Source organism: Meriones unguiculatus, chromosome 18, assembly GCF_030254825.1.
Source record: "Meriones unguiculatus strain TT.TT164.6M chromosome 18, Bangor_MerUng_6.1, whole genome shotgun sequence".
Taxonomy (NCBI): Eukaryota; Metazoa; Chordata; class Mammalia; order Rodentia; family Muridae; genus Meriones; species Meriones unguiculatus.
In genome coordinates this window covers 3,915,999-3,922,297 of record NC_083365.1, presented here as the reverse complement: position 1 = coordinate 3,922,297, position 6,299 = coordinate 3,915,999, and the positions used below count along the sequence as shown (strand labels likewise).

The window sequence follows — 6,299 nt, the reverse complement described above, 5'->3', positions numbered from 1 at the left end:
TTATAAGGCTAAGTTTTCCCCACATCTAATCCCCACCTTTGTTTCTCTCTACATTCCACCTCCTGCCCAGTTCGATCTCTTCATCCACTTCTGCTGTCTATTCTATTTCCCCTTTTGAGTGATGTTCCAGCACCCTCCCTCCCTTGGGCCCTCCTTGTTAGCTTCTTGGTGTCTGTGGATTGTAGCATGGTTATCCTGTACTATAGGTGTAATATCCACTCAAAAGGAGTACATGCCATGTGTGTCTTTCTGGGTCTGGGTCACCTTACTTAGATGATCTTTTCTAGTTCCACCCATTTGCTCAATAATTTCATGATTTCTTTCTTTTTAATAGCTGAGTGGTATTCCATTGTGTAAATGTACCACTATTTTTGTATCCATTTTTCAGCTGAGGGACATGTAGGTTGTTTCTAGATATTATGAATAAAGCTACTATGAACATGGCTGAGCAAATGTCCTTGTTGTATGGTTAAACATCTTTTTGGGTATTTTCCCAGGAGCAGTATACCTGGGTTTTGAGGTAGAACTATTCCCAACTTTCTGGGGAAGTGCCAGATTGATTTACAGAGAAGTTGTACAAGTTTGCACTTCCATAATTGACCCACGTTGAGATCCACTCCAGGGTATTGAGCCAGCCCCTGACTCAATATTGCATATTTGGGGCTCAAATATGCTAGCAGACAAGAGGCTAACTTGACTGTCCTCTGGGAGGCTCCACCCAACAGTGGATTGAGACAGATGCTGGGACTTGTAGCCAAGCATGGGGCTGAGCTCCAGGATCCTGTGGAAGTGTTGTGGGAAAGATAGAAGGACCTGTAGAGGATAGGAACCTCATAAGACCAACAGAGACAACTAACCCAGTCCCATGGGGACTTATAGAGACCGAGACATTGACTAAGAAGCATGGTCTGGACCTAGGGCCCCTGCACATATGCAGAGGATGGGCGACCTGGTCTTCATATGGGGCACCAGGCGAATGGGGGTGTTGTTATTTCTGCCATGAACTCTATTGCATGTTTTTGCATCACTTCCTCCTGGCAGCACGGCCTTGCCTGGCCTTAGGGGATAAGGATATGCTCAGTCCCGACGTGACTTAATGTGCTATGGAGGATTGATATAGAGAATTCCCCTTTTTCTGAGGGAAAGGAAGAGGGGAAGGGGAAAGTAAGGGAAGAATGCTGGGAGGAGAGAAGGGAAGAGGCAACCTTAGGATGTAAATAAACTGGAATTTAAAAAAAAGAAAAGAGGGCTGGAGAGTTGGCTCAGAGGTTAAGAACACTTGCTGTTCTTTCAAGTTAGTATGAGAGTCTCATGTGGCCAGGGCTGGCCCTCAGCTTTGTGGCTGAAGATGATCTTGAATTCCAGATATTTCTACCTGGGCCTGAGTACTGGGGTTATAGTCATGCACCACCACATTTGGCTTAATCTGAGTTCATGCTGAGTTCAGTTCCCAGCAACAACATGGTGGCTCATAACCACCTATAGTAAGATCTGGTGAGCAGGCAGAATGCTGTATAAATAATAAATAAATCTTAAAAAAAAACAAACACATAACAACAACAACAACAAAAAGAATGCCACTGGCATGGCCAGCAGGGATAATTCAGGCTGGCCACCACAAACAAACAAACAAAAAAAGAATAGCTTAGAACAAAAAAGAATCAGACACACCAAAGAGGAGTAGATGACCTGAAATTATCAAACTCAGGGCTGAAATAAATAACCTACAAAAAAGAGAATACGAAGAATCAATAAAACTAAGAGCTGGGGAGGGAGAAGATTGGTCGTTTGTTGCTCATTCATACTTGGAATCTGTCATCCTGTTTTAATTGATATTGGTTTCATCCTTTAAAAACTCATTTAAAATAGATAGTGAAATAAATATTTATAAATATATTTAATTTTTAAATTTCTGTTTGGCAAGAGTTCCTCACAACTGGCTCTACCTGTCATAGCCCACTGGAGGTACAGGGAACATATTTTAAGATCCACTCTGATCTGTTGACTCAAATACAGTCAATCATGATTATTTTATTTTCAAATCTGTAATCAATGTGTTATCAGTTGATTTCAACATACATAGAAATTATTATGACAATTCATTATTTTAAATTAATATTTTCAACTTTTATTTTTCTAGTTTGGTTCTAATACTTGCAATCACTGCTTTGGACATTCCTCTTCTCATACTGTGATAAGATCTTAACACCAGTTACAAAGGGGAAAGTTAAATATTTGTTCTTTATTTTCATAACATGATCAGCATACAGAAGCATTTAGTGCTTCTGTATTGTTTATTGTAAGGATTATTGTTCATATGTTAATTTAATATGTTACTATCAAATGGGGTTGAACACATTATATTAAATCAGCTATAATGGATATTCATTTTGTAGAAATTTCTATCTGAAAACTAAATAAAGCTATTTAAATAACCACTTTCTTCTCTTTGGTATTATGTCACTATCTGTTGAGGGTTACATTACCCAACAATCATTAATCTTTAATCACTTGCCCAAAAACCTTGAGTGCTATTTCAGAAGAGAATATTGATAATTTATAGAACATATTGAGAGTAGAGATATTAATTTATATTTTTTTTATTTAAACTTATTCTTGGAGCCATTTTTAAGAAAATTCTTAAATCAGGTTTAGAGTAAATTATTTGTGCTTAAAATATTTTAGTAAGGGGAACAGGGACTGTCTCTGGCATGAACTCAGTGACTGGGTCTTTGACCTCCCCTCCCTTTCCAGGGAAGAGTAGCCTTGCTAGGCCACAGAGGAGGACATTGCAGCCAGTCTTGATGAGACCTGATAAGCTAGGGTCAGATGGAAGGGGAGGAGAACCTCCCCTTTTAGTGGACTTAGAGAGGGGCATGGAGGAGATGAAGGAGGGAGGGTAAGATTGGGAGGGAATGAAGGAGGAGGCTACAGTTGGGATACAAAGTAAATAAACTGTAATTAAAATTAAAAAATAAAAATTTAACAAAAAAGTCCCAACTCTTTGCTTATATTCTGTAAACACTAGCATATAATTATTTATTCACTAATGTGTTTAATAAGATTTTATTCCTAATTTTTTTCAATAATAATTTTTACTATTTAACACATTTTTATACTATAATCTGTCTTCTAAATCTTGTCCTTACAAGATGCATTTAAGAATGCACCTGGACATCTCCTTGGGAAATGGCTCAGTGGTTAAGAGCACTAAATATTATCCAAAGTGATAATATTAAAAATTGAAACTTTATAATTTATATTAATTTCTGTAGCATTGCCTTATTATTCAAATTTATTTTCATTAATGGAATGTTAACACCAGATATTTAGGTTTATTCATATACTCATATAAACAATGAAATATAAATATTCAAATATGGTATTCAATGTTTCAGGATAATTTTTATTTTTATTTGAATGAGTTTATATAAATGATGCTTCTAGATATTTTTATACCCAATTATTATGGGAATGAAACTTTTTGCCCATTAACATCCAAGTGCTAACTAGAAATAATAAAATGATTCAAATGTTTTCATTTGGAAACATGTCATTAATGTCTGTTTTCTCTAACACTCAGTGTCTAATAACTGCTTTATATAAAAGTAAGTAGATACTCAATTTATACAGTTAATCTTTATTTTAAGTCATATCAACCAATTCTTCACCATTTTCTTAGGTGTGTTCTTTTCTTTTTTTTTTTTTTAACCAAAGATATGTATTTCTCATTTTGATGCCAGCCTCTCAACAAAAGGTGACTATAGAGTTCAATATTCTTTATATACTACTTGTAGGAGACAAAGCATGAATATATGATGTAAAAATACTACCTTGTGTTTTAATAACGTGGTGTAATAGCAAGCCTCTTTTAATAATGACAGCATTTCTATGAACTTTAGAGCCAGAAGCTCACTGTGGTATGTACAACAAAACCAGCCAAGTTTTCTGCATTAGTTACCATCATTCTTTCAGAAACTATGTTCTTCATATAATATAGATTACTGTGCTTTCTAATGTTTCATGGTGTCTTTTAATTATTTATCTTCATCATCATCCTCACCATTATAGGTTTGAAATAAATATCGTGTACCTAATTTTGTACTTCCTCCAAATAGTAAACATCTTTGACATCATCTTCTGAGTTGAATTTATCAATCTGTGCATCATAACATGGGATATACTCACTTATATAGACCTATAAGATATGATAAACATAATGAAATCTATACACCTAAAAAAGATAATCAATTGAGCGGTCATGGGGCAAGATGATCAATCCTCGTTTAGAAAGACAGATGGGATGTGCATTGAACGTATGACAGGAGTCTACTGAGCACATCTGAAAGACTCTAACTAGCAGTGTTTTCAAAGCAAAGACTCATGACCAAACCTTTGGCAGAGTACAGGGAATCATAAGAAAGAAGGGGAGTTAGTCTGATGGGGAAGTATAGGAGCTCCACAAGGACCAAATATATCTGGGCACAGGGTCTTTTCTGAGACTGACATTCAACCAAGGACCATGTATGGATATAACCTAGAACCTCCGCTCAGATGTAGCCTGTGGTAGCTCAGTAACCAATTGGTACCCCAAAATGAGGGGAACAAGGACTATTTCTAACAGGAACTCAATGACTGGCTCTTTGGCCTCCCCACCCCCGAAGGGAGGAGCAGTCCTGTTAGGCCACAGAGGAGGGCTTTGCAGCAGTCCTGAAGATACCTGATAAAACAGGATCAGATTTATGGGGAGGGGGTCCCCCCCTATCAGTGGACTTGGAAAGGGGCACAGTGGAGATGAGGGAGGGAGGGAGGGACTGGAAGGGAATGAAGGATCGGGACATGGCTGGGATACAGAGTTAATAAAATGTAACTGATAATAAAAAAATAAAAAATTAAAAAAAAACAACTGTAGAATCCATGAAAATATGTACCATAGAAGCTAGAGCCAGTGTTGTTCTAATTGTATAGTTGTATTGAACACACCTCCAGATGGTTCACTGAAGTGGGACCTTTGTGCCCAGTACTTTCTGAAAAGCCTTCTCCATGTCCTTGTTTCTCAGGCTGTAGATCAGAGGGTTCAGCATGGGGTTGGCAACTCTGTAATAGACAGAGGCCACTTTGACCACCTGCCGAGAGTTTTTGGAGTTAGGTATACAGTACAGGGAAAGTATGGTTCCATGAAATATGGTGTTGGCAGTCAGGTGGGAAGCACAGGTAGAGAAGGCTTTGCGACGTCCACTAGCAGATTTGATTTTTAATACAGTCACAAAAATGAACACATAAGCAGTGAGAATGATCAGTAGTGTGCTCACTTCATTGAAGGTTGCAAAACAAAAGAGCAGTAGGCTGGGGATGTGAATATCAGAACTAGAGACAGCAATGAGGGCAGTGTACTCACAGAAAAAGTGCTTGATCACATTAAATCTTGAAAACTTTAACTGAAGAGCATGGCAGAGGAGGATCAAGGTGGCAAATGAGCCCAGACATATGACCCAGTCACTAGAAGGATGCATAGCTTCGGTGACATGGCCACAGTATACAGCAACAGATTGCAGATGGCCACAAAGCGACCACAGGCCTTAACTGCTAGCACATAGGACTTGGTCACTCTGCCACACAGGACAGGAAGTACTGCAACATGCAGCTGAAGTAGAGGATAGTTTTATTAGCCAGGACCAAGTTCTCAAGCAGCTTGGGTGCGATGATGGTTGAGTAGCAGAAGTCAACAAAGGAAAGGTGGCTAAGGGAGAAATACGTGGGAGTATGGAACTTGGGTTCCATATTGATGAGCACTATCATCCCAAGGTTTCCCACTACAGTGACAACATACAAGAAGAGAAAGATAAGGAAAAGGGGAATCTGAAGCTCAGGGTAGTCTGTGAAGCCCAAGAGGGTGAAAATAATCTCTACACTTGCATTTCTTTCCATTGGCACCATAACTCCTATCATTGGACAACTGAGGCTGAAGAGTCTTCTCTTTAATACAAAATTATACAAGAAATGTCAAATATTTCTCAAAGATAATTGTTGGTATAATGTTCTTTTGAAATGTATACAATTTACCCTTGTTCATTCAAATGCTGATTTCTCCACTCCACTATCTGGTTTCAATCTGGACATTGCATTGTGATGCTTATTCTAAACATCACCTGTCTCAAGGCTGTGTAAACATGCCACCATTTGTTCTCTAAATTGTCAATTAAAACAAACAGCCACAATGCTGACAATGGAGAATATAGGGTGGGACATCCTGAAAGGGGAGGAGAAGGAAGCCAGTGGAAAGAGAGGAGAGAGAATCT

At 38.2% G+C, this 6,299-nt stretch overlaps 1 pseudogene; it reads right to left on the bottom strand.

The window, feature by feature from the left end:
* Window positions 1–4,994: 4,994 nt before the first annotated feature.
* On the bottom strand, window positions 4,995–5,937 carry LOC110542938 (olfactory receptor 5D14-like; annotated as a pseudogene).
* Between the last annotated feature and the right edge of the window lie 362 nt (window positions 5,938–6,299).